The sequence below is a fragment of the Arachis stenosperma genome, chromosome 4, assembly GCF_014773155.1.
Source record: "Arachis stenosperma cultivar V10309 chromosome 4, arast.V10309.gnm1.PFL2, whole genome shotgun sequence".
NCBI lineage: Eukaryota > Viridiplantae > Streptophyta > Magnoliopsida > Fabales > Fabaceae > Arachis > Arachis stenosperma.
The window spans coordinates 8,598,248-8,616,543 of record NC_080380.1 but is presented as its reverse complement, the minus strand read 5'-3'; the positions used below and the strand labels follow the sequence as shown (position 1 = coordinate 8,616,543).

Below are 18,296 nucleotides of genomic sequence, written 5' to 3'. Positions count from 1 at the left end.
GTAATATCCATCTCAGAAAAATCATCACTAGGCTGAACCATTGGCTTCTCTGCATGATCAACATCCTTCAATGTTTGGTCTTCAACAAAGACAATATCTCTACTTCGAATCACCTTCTTGTTAACAGGATCATAAAACCTGTAACCAAACTCATCCATGCCATAGCCAATAAAAATACACTGCCTAGTCTTTACATCAAGTTTAGATCTCTCATCTTTAGGAATATGAACAAAAGCTTTACATCCAAAGACTCTTAAATGATCATAAGAAACATCATTACCTGACCATACCTTCTCTGGCACTTCAAATTGCAAGGGAACACACGGTGTCCGGTTCAAGACATGAACAACAGTGCTCAAAGCTTCACCCCAAAAGGATTTTGCCAATCCAGATTGTGACAACAAGCACCTAACTCTTTCAACCAGTGTTCTGTTCATCCTTTCAGCCAAGCCATTCAACTGAGGAGTTTTTGGAGGAGTCTTCTGATGTCTTATACCATGCTCTTTACAATAAGCATCAAATGGACCTGAGTACTCACCACCATTGTCAGTACGAATGCATTTCAACTTTTCCCAGTTTCTCTTTCAACAGAAGCTTGAAATTGCTTGAACACATTCAAAACTTGATCTTTGGTCTTCAAAGTGTAAACCCATAATTTTCTAGAATGATCATCAATAAAGGTTACAAAATAGATAGACCCTCCAAGTGTTCTTGTCTTCATCGGCCCACATACATCAGAATGCACCAAGTCAAGTATCTCCGGCTTCCTTGAAGGTGGATGGCACTTAAAAGAGACCCTGTTTTGTTTTCCAGCAAAACAATGATTGCACTTTTGCAAAGCAACCTTACAACCAGATAAAAGATTCTTCTTGGATAACATATTCATGCCTTTCTCACTCATATGACATAATCTCTTATGCCATAAATCAGTTTCATCAACAAACTCAGCAGCATTAACAACATCTTTCACAATCTTTGCCTGAGTTAAATAAAGAGTAGAGTGTCTTGTACCTCTAGCAACAACCATGGAACCCTTGGTGAGCTTCCAGCTATCACGAGAAAATGAGCTATCCAAGTCTTCATCACACAACTTACCAACAGAAAGTAAGTTCAACCGAATATCTGGAACATGCTTCACACGCTTCAAAGTCAACTTGGTACCGTTGGAGGTTTCTAAACAAACCTGTCCAACACCAGCACATTTTGCAACACCTTGATGAGCCATTTTCACATCACCAAAATCACCAGGAGTATAGGACGTAAACAAATCCCTCCTAGATGTAACATGAATAGAAGCACCACTATCAATCACCCAACTAGTGCTATTATCAACAAGGTTAACAAATTCAAACTCCTCAACAACAAGAAAATCATCATGAGTTACATTAACCTTGTCTTCCTTGTTACCATCATCTTTATTTGTGCTCTTGTCTTTACTTGCCTTGGCTTTCTCCTTCTTTAGCTGCCAACAAAATCTCTTCACATGTCCCTTTTGACCACAATGATGACACTCAACATTCTTATACTTTCCTCGAGAATTGCTTCTGCTTTGATCTCTACCTTTAGGACCTCGACTTTTGCTTCTCCCCCTAGACTCAGAAACAAGAACATCTGAATGTGTAGTCGATGTACCTTGTGACTTTCTTCTCATCTCTTCATTCAAAACACTGCTCTTGGCAAGATCCATAGAGATTACACCATCATGAGCAGAATTGGACAATGACATTCTGAGAATTTCCCACGAGTCTGGTAAGGAGCCAAGAAGTAACAATCCTTGAACCCCTTCATCAAACTTGATACCCATGAAAGATAACTGATTCATAAGTCCTTGAAAATTGTTCAAGTGATCTGTCATTGATGTCCCATCTGTATACTTCAAAGCCAACAACTGCTTGATCAAAAACATCTTGTTATTCCCAGTTTTCTGAGCATACAACTGTTCAAGTTTAATCCAAAGGGTCCGAGCATGTGTCTCTCCAATAATATGGTTCAACACATTATCGTCAACCCACTGCCAAATATATCCACAGACTTGTCTATGCAACAAAGTCCAATCATCATCAGACTTATCATTAGGCTTCTCTGTACCAAAAACTGGTTGATGAAAATTTTTGACATAAAGCAAATCTTCCATTTTTGACTTTCACAAATCATAATTAGGACTATTAAGAGTGATCATCCTACTAGTATTAGTATTAGCTTCCATTGTTCATAGAATCACAAGCCCAGAAAAATACCAACAAGCTCTGATGCCAGTATGAAAGAGCCTAGCAGCGGAAACGACACAAATATCCAACACAAGAACAATATAGAAGCACTCACAATATAATATGGCAGCAACTATAACAAGCAAATATAGCAAGTAAAGCAATAATAAGAACACACCGAAATTTTAACGTGGAAAACCCCCTCAACGTGAGAGGTAAAAACCACGGGTCATCTAGACCAATGAAATAGCTCCACTATAATCAAATGAGGTACAAGAGAGTCTCAAACAAAGCACAAAAATATGCAAATAACCAGCCAAAACATCAATGCACCAAAGCTTACAAGTAATAGGCAAGAAGATGAAATATACCCAAAAAATAGAGAGGATGTCGAAGCCAATTTCTCTCTCTACAGACCTTCAATTAAAATCTTCACCGTTCAGAATGAAGAACAAGATGTGAAAAATCTACAGTTCAGATTTCACATCGATCCAACGGTGAAAGAATGAGAAACTTCCGTTCCAAAATTGCTGCTCTGTGTAAAAATGGGAAACCTAATTTCTCTCTTGCGAAACCAATTTCTCCTACTGAAAATTTCCAATCAACATCTCCACCGACCAGAATGAAAAACAAGATGATAGAAATATGCAGTTTAAATTTCAAGCCGATCTAACGGTGAAAAACTGAGAAACTGTCATTTGAAATTTACTGCTTTGGGCAAAAACGAGAATTCTGTTTTTCCCTCTTCTCTCTCACTTGGTGGCTATTCTCTCTCTCTCAAAAAACCTCAAAAAACTGAATTAGGGTTGTGACACTAGGGTGTAAGAATACACCCCCAAAATGTTGGACTTGAGCCTCACAAAGAAGAGAAAAAAAACCCAACACATATCCACCGAACATAGTAATATTGTGAACTTTTTTTTCGTGATGGTTATGATATTTAAATTTTTGTGTCTAATTTATTAAAAATTAATATTTAATTTAAATTATATAAAAATAGCAGTTTATTGTAAAATTATTTTTCTTACAATAAACTAGCAATATAATTTGAATTTAAAATATCTTACCTACTATCTAAAATTTATTATCTTTTATGAAGTTTATGGTAGTTGTACACTTGTAGGTAACTAGTTATCTTCATTGGCACAAAAAAAATCTTTTTTATAATGACTTGGTAAGAATACTTTTTTCATGTTTGAGTGGTTAGTAATATTAAATTAGTCTTCTGGACATTTTCATCTATCGGCCCCCCAAAAAGAGACTTAAAAAAGCCTCTCTGATATTCGTTATAACTTATAAGTTTATTACTCTTTACTCTGTTTTTAGGTCTCACCTGTTGCCCTCTTCCCCAAAGGCCACAAGATAGCACCCCGCTGCCACCATCATCACCCCGATCCCTCTATGCTATTGTGGAAACGAGTCCATTTCCACAATGCTTCCGGACTGCTCACAAGGTTCCTCCCTCGCCGATCGCAGCACCACTCTTCCACTGACGCAGACGCCGTCGTCGTCACGCGAGATCTCCCTAATCGTAACCGCCGACTCCCCCTCCATTTCTGCGTGTGGGTTGCGCTCAAGTTCGAGAGCCTCGTGGATCAGCATTCCGGTAACGAGGTAAGTTGCACTTTCGCCACTAAGGAGTGGTGCTCCCTTTACTGGGAAGCGCTCCAGCTTCTGAAAAAATCTGGGATTTTCATAAGTTCTGAATCTGTTAGAGCCCTCCTAAGGACCTATTCCTATATGGGTCTTGCTGAAGAAGCCATTCAGTGTTTTGATAGAATGTCTGAGTTCGATTGTGAGCCTGATGCTCACACCTATAACACTATCTTGAAGGTTGTGCTCAAGAAAGACTTGTTTGTGTTGGCTTTTTCGCTCTATAATATTATGCTTAGGTCTAATTCTTTTTCAGATGACCACACGTACACTCTCTTGATTGGTGGATTCTGTAAGATTGGAAACTTCAATGCTGCCCTCGAGATGCTCGATGATATGAGCAAGAGGGGTGCTGCCTGATGTTAAGACGTATACGGCTATTATTTATGGCCTCTGTCAGTGAAAGAAGGTTGATGAGGCGTTTAGGTTGTTTAACACTATGAAAGAAAATGGGTGCTTGCCTACTTTGCGCTGTTATAATGTCTTGATTGATGGGTTTTGCAAGAACGGGAGGACAGATGAAGCGCTTTCTTTGCTGTCTTTGTTGAGGATAGATGGTTTTGCTCTTAATCTGCAGAGTTACTGTTCTTTGATAAATAGCTTCATTCACGCCAAGAGATATAGTGAGGCATATGTATGGTTCACCAAGATGTTTAAGAGGGGAATTGTGCCGGATGTTACTTTATATGCTATCATGATGCGTGGTTTGTCCGAAGAGGGTAGGGTTGGTGAAGCTGCAAAAATGTTAGATGAGATGATTGGGATGGGTTTAGTACCAGACGCCTATTGTTACAATGCATTAATCAAAGGTTTTTGTGACATAGGTCGTTTGGACCAAGCTAGATCTCTTCAGCTTGAGGTTTGCAAGGATGAACAGTTTCATAATGCTTACACCTACACCATTCTCATTTGTGGCATGTGTAGGAATGGAATGGTTGGAGAGGCACGAGAGATATTTAATCAGATGGAAAAACTTGGATGTCTCCCTTCAGTTGTGACCTTCAGTGCTCTGATGCATGGCCTTTGCAAGGCTTGCAGAATTGAGGAAGCACACCTTTTACTGCACGAGATGGAGATTGGGAGAAGCCCATCTTTGTTTTTCTGGCTTTCTCAGGGTTCTGACAGGGTTTTTGATAGTGTTAGTCTCTAGAAAAAGGTGGAGCAAATGTGCGAGGCTGGTAAAGTTTTGAATGCTTACAAGCTTCTTAAACAACTTGCTGGGAGTGGGGTTGTGCCTAACATTATCACATATAATATTTTAATCAATGATTTTTGCAAAACTGGTAATATTAACGCTGCTATCAAGCTTTTCAAGGAGCTGCAACTAAAGGGGATCTCACCTGATTCTATTACTTATGGGACACTTGTTGATGGACTTTATAGGGCTAATAGAGAAGATGACGCCTTTAAGATCCGTGAACATATGTTGAAGCATGGTTGTCAACCTGGATTATCAAATTCTAATGCCCATATGAGCTGGTTAAACAAAAAGGGGAAGGTCTCGATGGCCTTCAATCTTTACTTTGAATATCTGAAAAGCCTTCCGAGGTGGGATAATGATTCAATCAACGTGTTGGAGAACCATTTTATCAGAGAAAATGTGAAAGAAGTAATTCGAGGCTTACTGGAAATGGACTTCAAATGTAGAGATTTTAATTTAGCTCCATACACAATTCTAATTACTGGGTTCTGTATGGTAAAAAAGGTAGATAAAGTATTAGCTATATTTTCTGTTCTTGGTGAGTTCAATATTAATATCAATCTTACAAGTTGTGTACATTTGATTGATATTCTCTGTGAGGAAGGGAAGTTGGATGATGCAGTAAACATATTCCTCTACACCCTAGAAAAAAGTTTCATGTTGAGGCCAAGAATTTGTAACAAGTTCCTCAAATGTCTCATTCTTTCGATAGATAAAAAGGACTATGTTATTGATCTTGTTGACAGGATGCAGTCCCATGGATACTGTTTGAATTCACATCAGTATGACAAAGCAATGTACGTTATTCGACGGCTAAGGAGAAGGAGGAGCAATAAAATGCAGTATTTTGAATGATTGAATAACTCCGACTATTCAAGATTGATATTATTCTTTATTTCGCTCCTCATTGATACCCTGTTAAGGGAGAATGGTTATGAATCGGGTGGCTTGCTACACTTTCAGGATGAACCAAAGGTACTGTATAGTACTTATGTATATGCTGAAAGTTGTCTTATCTTTCCAGAGTTATGGTGGAATAATTTTAGGGATCATTTGTCTCTTCACCCTAAGAGATTTATTTGTCTTATCATTTGGAATTTTAATTTGACATGGCTTTCATTACGAAGTCGAGCACTCAATCTAGTGGCAGTTCCCAGTTGTACAATGGGAGTAGCAGGGAATGTAGACCCCCTTAATTCATTAGACAAATGAACCGGGCCACCTTGGGCAACAATCTTGTCACAGTATGCAACTAATGCTGGATCCATTTGTGAGATCATCCCATGCACCTGACAAATGTAAAGAGGAGAAAAAAAGAAGCAAGGTGAGTCCACAACTGAACATTTATAGACACTGGTCATCAGCACAAAAGCTCCAGCTCAAAACTAATCATAAAAGGAAGTTCATTTATATCACATCACGGAGCTGACAAGCTCTACTCACAATCCGAGCACCGTTGTAATCCTCTCCATTGTAAACCTATGAGAAAAATAAAAAGGATCAATTTCAGATAATAAAGCACTCTCAATCATTTTTAACTATGTCACATCACAAGAATGGACATTGGATAGGACCCAGCCAAGTTAAAGGCCACAGGATGCATACCTTTGCATTGGAAACAATAAGATCAATGTCCTGCAGGAATGCAGAACGTGTAATATACCAGCCATTATCAACACGCTGTAACATGGTTACCATGTCCATCGAGTTCTGGATAATTGACTGATAGTTAGGAGCATCTTCGTCTGAGACTGGATAATGAAAGAGATTATATCGCTTGTCATATAATATCCTGCCACAGAAACAGAAGAGACAAAATTAGAGCGCCAGAAAGAGAAGCTTTATGTGTTCAATTAAATATGACAATGGCCCAAGTGAAGCCAAGAATTCATGAATTTAGAACATATTAGTTGCACTTGTCTTACTTGCAATGCTTATTCCTCACATACTCACATCAGTTATATCAATTTAAAACAATTTATAGATATTTTGGTTGGTGTATTTTAGATAGCATTCAGAGCTTGGTTACTAAAACAAAACCCATTAAGGACTTTAGGATCATTATGCAACAATGTCATTAGAAGTTTAAGACATCAATCAGACCAAGAATAGGCCAAAAGCTTAAGAAAAAAATGTTTTGAGAATTGCATAGACCTAGTAACAAATCTGGCATACTGAAGCATCCACAAGTATGTTAACCTAAGAATCGTTTAGGAGTCATGTAATTTGTTTACTTAAAGGAATCACACAAGCTAGTGTTAACCAAAACTTCACCAATCATGTTCTTGTCACTCCTTTTCAAGACATAAGCATGAGCCCACAAATCCAAAGACAAAGCACCCAATCCAGCACAGGAACTAATCACACTTTGCATGGTGTAACCGTCAGGATCATGAATCCTCTGCATCTCACAGAACATTCTCAATGCAGTGTCATACTCACCAGCACTTGCATAAGAGTCAATCATGATGTTCTATGAAATCTCACTTCTTTCGGACATTTTCTCGAACACCTTGTGTGCCAAGTCTAGAAACCCACAAGTTGCATAAAAATGAATCAAACTGTTACAAATATGAGTATCCAATTCAAACCCAAGTTTCAATACATGAGCATTCATCTGTTTTCCTTCAGAAAGAGAGAACAAGTAAGCACATGCCTTTAATACAAAAGGGTATGTGTAATTATCAGGAATAACTGCTGCACTTTGTTGTTCTCGTTCCATCATTAATATTGCTTTGTAAAGTTCCATGGACTTGTGTTTTTGGTCTGCGTTTCTAGCATAGGCTCTTATGAGTGTGTTCCACGTGAAGAAAAAAGGAACACAGATAGCGCCAGCGACGATGGAACAGAGCTGCGCGACGGAAAAAGGAGGCGAGCCCGGCGACGATGGAACCGAGCTGCACGACGGTGCTTTCAAAGCTGAAACAGTAGCTGCACGATGGTGGAACAGAACTGCACGGTGGCTTCGAAGCTCGTTTCGGCGACGGCGGCGGGAGATGGACGGAGGTGAAGGAGTGAGATCGATGACGGAGAGAAGAAGGATGAGCTCGAGGGTGATGGGAGGGATGGGTTCGCGTTTAGCCGTTGTGTGGAGCTAAGGTTGCTAGGTTGGGTAATTGGCTAGGGCATCCCAGCAGATAGGAAGAGGAGAGAAGAAGATGAAGAAGACGGAAACTTTCAGAAGCGTGAACGAGAATGTTTCTAAACCTAGATGAAGAACAATTTTAATTATTTGTTTTTTTAACATGATTAACACAGATGAAGAACAATTTTAATTTTTTGTTTTTTTAATATGTTTTTGTTTTATTGTTTCAATTATTTGAAATTATAAACTTAGGATTAATTAAATTTTAAAATAGTCACAAAAAAAAACAAGTCACCAAAAAAATTAAATTTTAAAAGTTGATTAATTTAAAAAGATAATTTTGTCTAATTAAATAAAAAAAGAATGTTTAAGTCTTTTTATAAAATTAAATAAATAAATATTTTTTATTTTTATTTAATTAAAAAGGTGTTTTAATAAAAATGGTGATATATTATATATTTAAAAAAAGTTAAATGCTAACATAAAAAATAAATTTCGCATATCTTATTGTCATTTGTCTATATTTTAAATATATTGGTACGTATAAATTTATCATCGTAACATAGCAAATACCGTAAAATTATATAATACAAAGTGTTGATATGCGGCAGGTCATTAGGAATTTTATGATGACGTGGTGGGACCTAATCCGCTGCTCAAAATTGACTGCAGTAATAAGATATACCGTTGGTTACATTACCACACCAACGTCATATTTGAAACGTGTATTAATTTAATTTAATCGAAAAGAGAGACACAAATTCATAAATTATTTTTAATATAGAAATATAAATGAAATTTTAGTTAAATATTAATATTTAAAATATATAATAATATTGTAAATATGCAAAAGATATGTTTTGTTTATTCGTCAAAATATTAATACTGTCTAACATGTATTTTGTATGTTATCATAATAATAACACATGTCTAATATGCATTTTGTATATTGTCAGAATGTTAATACGTGTCCAACACATATTTTATGTATTGACTCTTCACATACAAAATTTATCCACATGTAATTATATTAAATAATTTTATTTTTGACAAAATCATCAATATTTTTTTAATATAAAAAATAAATTAGCCACACAAATTTATTTTTATTTTTATCTTTTAAATTTAGTATAATTAAATATTGAGTTTATTTTTAAATTTTAGTTTAACATATAAAAATAGTTTTTTTTATTTTAGATTGAGATTTAATTTTTTTATTATCTATGAATATCGTATAATTTTTCTTTGAATGAAATGCTATCTTTCATAAAAAAAATTAAATCTTTGTAATTTAAAAATTTATAATTAAGTTTTTATATGAGATTAAAATTTATAATTAATTTTATTTTAACTATTTTTTTTGTTAAAAACATATTCATTAATTTTTTTAATTTTTGTTTTTTTGTTTGATATATAATAAATTATCAAATATTTTTTAGAGTTAATATTTTAGGATTATTATATTTTTATTTATGGAACATAATCATTAATAAGGATTTAGTTATAAATTTTTATTTAATATAAAAATCTAATTATAAATTTTTAAAATATAAAGATTTAATTAAAAATTTGATAAAATTATAGATATTAACAGAGTAACTAAATGACTTAATCAGTAAATGTAAAAGAGTAAGTTATCAAAATAAAATCCCAAAATTTATATTGCTAATAAAAATAACCTCAAAATATGTTAACGACAAATAAGTCATCGCATAATTTAAAAATGTGACAAATAGAACAAGATATTAAATATATATTGAAAAAAAACCTTTAGAGATTATGATGAAATTTCTTGCAAATATCACTAGAAAAATAAATTTTTTTATCTTTAAAATTTTGTAATTTTACGTCAACTGATTTTTTAAAATTTTTTAGAAATATAAAAAAAGAAAAATTTAGAGATTGAATTTTGCTCTAAATTTTGTTACACCTTTTAAAAAAATTTATTCAAATAATAGCACAAAAAAATTGAATTAAATGAATAAATCGTTTACTAAATATGAAAATTTTTTTGTCACTTATAAAAAAAATTATTAGTTATTTTTTTTCATATTTTTAAATTATTTAAGAATTGTTTTGTCAATAACATCTTTTAAAAAAAATTATCAATGTCTAAATTTTTTAGGTACTAAATTGCTATTTAACACTTTCTACAAAATACAAAGAATACTACTTAAAATTAAAAAATATACATCAAATTGAGTCTTAATTTTTTTTTTAAGATAAAGACGCATGAATGCATGATCATCAATCTATGAAGGTAAGCTTTTTGTAAAAGGGGCTTTTTGTAAATGGGGCTTTTTTCACCAACTAGCTTTTGTGATTTGTACTAATTCTTGCAAACTTTTGACCATCTTAATTGACAATCAACTTATATACAAGTACAGTATAATAATTAATGAAAAAATAATCAACTTATTTTAAATTATAGTTAATTTATTAATTTATTTAAATAAATATTAAAAATTTAAATTTTATTTTATATATGCAGTAATTTATTAATGAATAACAAATTTTTAAATAATACTAAAAAAAGAAGAAATTGCAAACTATTTGTGATTACTGATGACAAACTATGTAATTTCATCCTTCTTGTTATTTGAAATTATTTTTAAGGTTGGATGCCATAGAAAAATATAAATAATTAAAAAAAAGAGAAAAAAAACAAGCGATAAGAAAGTGAAAATAAAATTTTAGAGTAGACAATTTGTTTAATAAAATTAAAAAAAATCAGCATATACACAAAATAAGTTCGAATGGCAATTTTTTCACCTTTACTATCATGTTAAGGAAACATTATTCTAAATTAAAGTAATGGTAGCAATAGTCATGCATGCATATAGGAAAGGTGATAAAAAGCATATGGAGCACATATAATATAATGACACTTTATCTTTCAAAAAGAAAAAAAATTCGTAAAAGAGACTTATGGTAATTTAATTTGTGTATGCGTATACGCGCTTTGTGGGTTTTTAATTAGAAAATAATATTTATGTTATTATATATATATATATATATATATATATATATATATATATATATTATATCAATTATTTTTTATACCAAAAATAAAATATTTAAAAATACTCAAAAAAAAGTATATATAAGATTTTTTTATATAATTAAGGTGTCGTTTTCAATTTCACGTATAGTTACCTAAAATTCTACTTATTGTGCTTGGTTATGATTTTTGAAGTTATCACATTGATATTGATCGGTCCATGACAACAGTGACACACTGACACGTATATAAGAATTTTGGTCTCGTTATGAAATGTCTTAAAATCCTTTTTAAGTATATTATTATAAATAAACAAAAATATTTAAATAGTAAATATAATTTTTTTAATATTTAATTTTGATATATTAATTTATAAAATATTTTATACAATCATTAATTACTTTTGTTTTTTGAAGACTATTTATATAATTAAAATAAAAGTTATTATTTTTATTAAAATAATATTATAAAATTATATATATTTTACATTGATAATATATCAAAATTAAATTCTTATAATAATTAAAGAGTAAAGTATTATTTTTGTCTCCAAAATTGTCCTAACGTTTAAATCATCATATTTAAGTCCCTAACGTTTTAAAATTGGCTCAATGTTGTCCTGCCGTTAGAAATCTGTTAACAGAATTGACAGAGGAACAAAATTGAGACGATTTTGAAACGTTAGAGTCGTAAATAGGACGAAAACATTAGCGACAAAAAAGATACATAGAAATAAATTTTGATTTTATCCTTCAATAATCTCAATATTTTACGGTACATGTAACACCCCAACTTTTGACACGTCATTGCCAATGCCAAATGTTTAGGTGTTACTCGTCGTGAGAGCCTACTTAGCTATAGACTCAAATTTGAAACAAATTTTAATAAAAGCCTTTATCGGTTTAATCGTGAATAAACTATTATTTGTGGATTAGCGTTAGTTGCTCGCAAGGTTAGTTTCTTTAAAGTTATGATGTAGGAAAACACAAAATAATAGATAATAACATATATAAATATATATACAAATATACAAATATACACATGAGCTAAGTTTAACGATACGTGCCATCTATCAAAAGCCGAGTATCACACCATGTTATATGTACAGATACAAAAGAAGAAGTCAGTCCCAACTCTCACACGAGTTTCCTAAACTGGAACCGAACTACTAAGATGTCCTACCCCTCTAAAAGTACTACAAAAGCGAGGGGAAAGTAATACTAAGATCACCAAAAATAGTAAAAAAATTCAGCTAGATCGATCTCCGGAATGGTCTTCAACTAAAGTGAATACGTACGACATGCCGGAGTCGAAACATGGGCGATGTATCGAAACCCGAAACTCAACTGACCCGTCCGCTGAACCCATCTGGGGAAGGGGAAAAAGAAAGGAAAGAAGGGTGAGAACCTAGAGTTCTCAGCAAAGAAAAAGGGGAACCTAGTGTCTTTGACTCTAAGTTGTCGTGAAACAGAAAAAGAACAAGCACAGAGCCTCAAGGCACAAATATACATATAACAAGTAGATAGCATAGATAAGCAGAAAATAGCAAGGATTAATTCACAAGAAATATATATGCGCAAACAAGATGATGCATGCCTGTTCTTAGTGCCAACCATGAACTCATGCGTCGGTTGTCTACCCGCAACCCGACGTTACCCGGAGTGAACCCCGAATATGGTCCCTTTATTGTGTCAATTAAACATCTTGGCATTACGGTTACCCGTGTCAATTAGGCCTCATTATAATAACAGTTCAACGTGTATCACAGTAAAGAACAGTGCTATCAATTAGGCGAACATTCCCGCATTAACAATCTCAAACTATCTATTAGGCGGGCACTTTAGCATTAGCAGTTCGGCACAAGGCCCATTCAATATAATTCTCAACTTTTATTTCGTTCCTTGTTCCTCATTCTTCTTTTTTTTCTTTATATCTCAATATCATTGTTTTTAACTTTAACCCTTCCTAGGGCAACTCGCATCCCTTTTCATTTCCTAAGCATGTTCAATCTATAACCTTCTTGTGTTGTAAATACTTATGCACGACCTATTTTTCTTGATAAGGTAACTCTAGAGATCCTGATCTTCAATTTAAGTTAGATTTTGCTGAACTTGGATTAGAATTGAATTTTTTACAAGATTTAAAATTCTGCTACTGCATTTACAAAATTTCAGAAAAACAAACAACAGTAGTATTTTTTATAAATTTCACAATAATTCCAATTCTAATCCATTGCTTCTATATTTTGGTGGGATTATAGTCAACATTCCCAATTTTAAAAACCCACTTCATTTAAGTAATTAATTATCAATTGGAAGAGGTGTCCTGTGTTTATGAATCAGTTCAGAATTTCTAGCAAACAATCCATCTTCCAAATGACTTATCTAAGTCTACAAAATATTTATGGACCTGAAACTTATTCTCACTTAAAATAGACTAATAAATATTTAAAACTCTTTAGGGAGCAACTCAAAATTCTATTTAAATCAAAAGTTATAGCGTTTGAAAGTCGGTACTGTAGAACCAGAAAATCAAAAAATTCTATAGCAACCACTAAACTTCAAAAATTCATATCTTCCAAACCGCTTGGCCAAATTTTCTGAAATTTTTATGGCATATTCAAAACACACTAAAGTTTTACAGAAATTCTGCACAATGTATTTTCAACAACCTCATATACCAAATCTCATATTCAAGGCTAGAATTCATCTAAAACCATACTTTTACCTTTCTTTTGACTAACTAAAGTTGTTAATATGGTCAGCATAGCTCTAAGAGGTTACACTCATTAATTTACCCCTTTTTACAAACACACATTCATAACCCAAATTCATTTTTCTATATTTTTATCAAACATACAATTTGTATAACCTAACCATCATTCAAACACATACTAGAGCCTCATTTATCATTAATCAAGCATATAATAGTTTATCTACTCTCATCACAGGTACAGCCACAAAAATAGTAGTCTAATTGTCCTAATCCTTACTTGGTGATGTTAAAAATTGATATGTCTTGCTCCTAAGCTCACTTTCTCAGCTACAACACCTCCTTAAACTGGGCAATTTGGTAGTTCAGAGAGGTTAGGAAAAATGCCATTGAGCTACACAAATTGAAAGAAAAGATAAGGTTGGGCTGTTGGGTAATGGTGAAAACCGAATTGAACAGAGGGAAAAGAACCGAAGCTAGTTTACCTATTGAAGAGTTTCAAAACCGCAAGGATTGATAGAGAAATGTGAGAGCTACCTTGTTTCAAGGTCCTAGGGAAGTCGAAAGGGTTGGAGAAGGTTGCATACAAACCGTGCTCTCTGTTGGGGTTGCCCTCGGTCTTCTCTCCTTCTCCCTACTTTGAATCAGATTACTTGTGTTGTGAGCAATTGAATAAGGGAAGGATGGGATAGGTGTAAGCTGATATTAAAGGTGGCAAAACGGGTCGAGTCCGTCGGACCGATCCGCTAAACCCACTAAAAAGGTGGGTCGGGCTAGGATTTGGAGTCCGCCAAATTAAAAAAAATAGCCAAATTGGCGGGTTTTGGCGGGTCGGATTGGGCCAATCCGTCGGGCCGAAATTTTTCATTTTTTATTTTTTTATTAAATAAAAAAGTTATTACTATTATAAAATTAATAATTATAGAATTTTAAACTTTTTCATTTTTTGTTTTTATTATTCTTTTAGTTATTAACTTTATTTATTTTATTTTACAATTTCGTATATATTCTCAAATTATGTGACTTATTTTTTAAAATAAAGATGATTCTATTGACAAATATTATTTTGAACAACTTTATTGAAGTTAAAAATTAAAAAAAAAAAGTTAAAAAATTATATTGTAATTTTACTATTTTTTATTTGTATTTGATTTTTTAATTATTATTTCTTGGTTAATTTTATTGAATTTTTTTTAATAAAAGAGTCAAGCGGGCTAGCCCGCCGATCTGTCAATCCGCCATAAAGCGGGGTGGGCTAGCATTTTGAACCCATTTTAGTTGGCAGGACGGGCCGGTCCGCCCCGTTTATGGGGCGGGGCGGATTGGGACGGGACGGATTGGGGCGGGCCGGCCCGCTTTGCCACCCCTATATATATTTTGTAGCTCTTGTAGGAGGATAGAGTAATACCTGTACTCAGCACTAATGACTGAGCATACACTAACTAATTAACTAAGTGGTGTAACTATGGTTTGAGGGTGATGTCTGACAAACCCCAATTTGACGGTTTGTTTTGTATTGAATTTAGAGCATTCTGATAACCTTTTGTCACATTTAGCCTAGGAATTAGCATGGTTTTGTTATCTCTCCCGTATTTGTGCTTAAGTATAAAAACATGCTTTTTAAGCCTGATTTTGATGAATTCTATTTCCTCTTTGATTCCATAAGATGCCTTGATGTGTTTGTTAGTAATCTCAGGATGAAATAGGCTAGGCATGGATCAAAGGAAGCAAGGAAGAAAGCAAATAAGTGGAGAGAAGCATAAAACGTCAAAGAAGCAAGTCAGTCATGCACGCGCACGCGCACAAGGCGCTCGCGCGCACATTGCGAAACAGGCCAAGGACGCGCACGCGTACCATGCGCGCACGCGCCGATGATGGCACATGACCTCACTAATGCAACACGTGCCTGGCGATTTGAGAGGGTTTCTGAACCCATTTTTGGCGCCAAATTGCTAAGGGAAAGGAATAAAAGGATGAAGGATTAAGGGGAAGGCATCATCAACTTTTGACCAAGAATCACTTTTTAGTCATTAGTTTGGTTAAAGGAGTAGTTTAGAGTTTTAGAGAGAGAAGCTCTCACTTCTCTCTAGAGCTAGGATTAGGATTAGGTTTAGTTCTTAGATCTAGATTTAGATTCATGTTCTTCTACTTCTACATCTCAATTCCTTGTAGTTACATTGATTCTTCTTCCATTCCTTTATTGCAATTTCCTTTATGTTGTTCTTGCATTTTGTTATAGATCTAGTATTGCTCCTTTTACTCTCTTTCAATTCAATTCAAGGTAATTCATAATAAATGTGTTTCCTTTGATTGTTGTTGTTAATTCCTTTCAATAATTGTTGTTAGATTTCATTCTTGTTGTTGATTTACTATGTTTTTTTCTTTTATGCTTACCAAGTGTTTAATAAAATGCTTGTTTGGATTTTAGCGTAGGTTTTGTTCCTCTTGGCCTAGGTAGAGTAATTAGTGACTCTTGAGTTATCTAATTCCCTTGTTGATTGATAATTAGAAGTTGCTCATTGATTTGAATGCCTCTAAAGCTAGTCATTCCTTTAGGAGTTGATTAGGACTTGAGAAATCAAATTGATTCATCCACTTGACTTTCCTCCATGGTTAGAGGTTAACTAAGTGGTAGCAATGAACAATTCTCATCACAATTGAGAATGGTAACTAGGATAGGATTTCTAGTTCTCACATCTTGCCAAGAGCTTTGTTAGTTGTTAGTTTGTTTTCATTACCATTTACTTTTCATGCTTCATATCAAAAACCCCAAAATAACTCACAACCAATAACAAGACACTTTATTGTAATTCCTAGGGAGAACGACCCGAGGTTTAAATACTTCGGTTTATAGATTTTAGGGGTTTGTACTTGTGACAAACAAATTTTTGTATGAAAGGATTAGCGATTGGTTTAGAGACTATACTTGCAACGAGAATTCATTTGTGAAATTCTAAACCGTCAAAAATCCATTCGTCAATGTCCGTGGAAATTAAAGGAAGGAGAGGGTAGGTTTCTTTTCTTTTTATTCTTAGCCATGGTTAACATTGACGGGTTGAAGTGAACTAATGATTTAATTTAAATTTTTATACAAGGATAGTTAAAGCCTTAATTTGGCATAACATATAGCAAGGAGATTTTGGTTTGACAATAATAATTGTGATCATGTATTAATTGATTGACGATGTATCTAGGATTGTTTCTTTACTAATTTATCACTTAATGAATTTAATAAATTAACAAGATGTGGCTAATCTTGAAAGAAAAAATTAACTATAGCGGTAATTAATTAATTACCCAAAATTTATTGTTTGGAAAAGCTAAAAAGTTTTAGCGCCACGGATTATAGTTTTAACTTATTGCTTATGCCGCATATATGTTTAAATCTATGCGTGTCGGAAATCGTCATGAGGAATGAGAAATCTCAGACCTCATAGGGTAGGATGGTTACATTCTACCCCCTAAAGAAAATTTTGCTCCCAAAATGTCGTTACCTCGAGTGTGGGGATCGGTTTCGGTAGTATTTCTCGCATCCAAAACAAACACCCTTCCTTGCTGTTGCTGTCTAGGAGAACCAAATTCAGGCTTTCGTCGTATGCATTCTTTGGCTATATGTCTGGGCTTTCTGCAATTATAGCAAACCCCAGACTTCAACAAACAGGGCTTGCCTTCATGATTCTTTCCACACACGACGCATATTAATTTTGGTTGGGTCGATTGGGGTGGTTTACCTAGGTCTGGCTGTCGAGTTACCTTGAAGTTTCTTCCTTGAGGGGCGAGGTTACGATGGAAGTCCCTTGATGAAACGTTCTTTTGGTTAGCTCGGGCTGCCACCAGCTTCCTTATGCATTCTTCCGTCAGTTGGCTCTTGTTAACTAATTCTGCAAAATTCTGGATTTCCATTGGACCCACATGAGCTAACAGTTCTTCCCTAAGTCCTCCTTCGAACTTGATGCACTTCCATTTCTCATATGCAGCTGGTGCTCCTTGACAAACGTTTGAGAACCGGCATAACTCTTCAAACTTGCGAGTGTACTTAGTGACTGTCATATTTTCCTGTTTCAACTGAAGCAACTCAAATTCCTTAGCGGTGTGAAAATACTGAGGAAAATACTTATAAAATTCAGCTGAAAATTCCTCCCAGGAGATGTCAGTATCTTCTCTTCCTAGTAGTTGGAGTATTCCCTACCACCAATGCTGCGCGTCATTCCTCAGCATGTAAGCAGCAAATTCTACTCGCTGTCCTTCAGGGACTTGTTGGGCTCACATTGCTCGTCCTATTTCTTTAAACCAGTCATCAGCTCGTGTAGCATTAGTGTCCCCATGGAATTGAGGCGGATTTATCTTCAAGAAAGTAGCTAAAGTCATGGGCTGGTTATCATTACGTCCACCTTTGCCTTCGTCGCCATTTTCATTTCCATGTCTAGGCTCATGGCT

The 18,296-nt window shown here is 34.2% G+C and overlaps 1 pseudogene; it reads left to right on the top strand.

Annotated features, from left to right (window-relative positions):
- Positions 1-2,509: 2,509 nt before the first annotated feature.
- Positions 2,510-5,916, top strand: LOC130974545 (pentatricopeptide repeat-containing protein At1g79540-like; annotated as a pseudogene).
- The last annotated feature ends 12,380 nt before the right edge of the window (positions 5,917-18,296 follow it).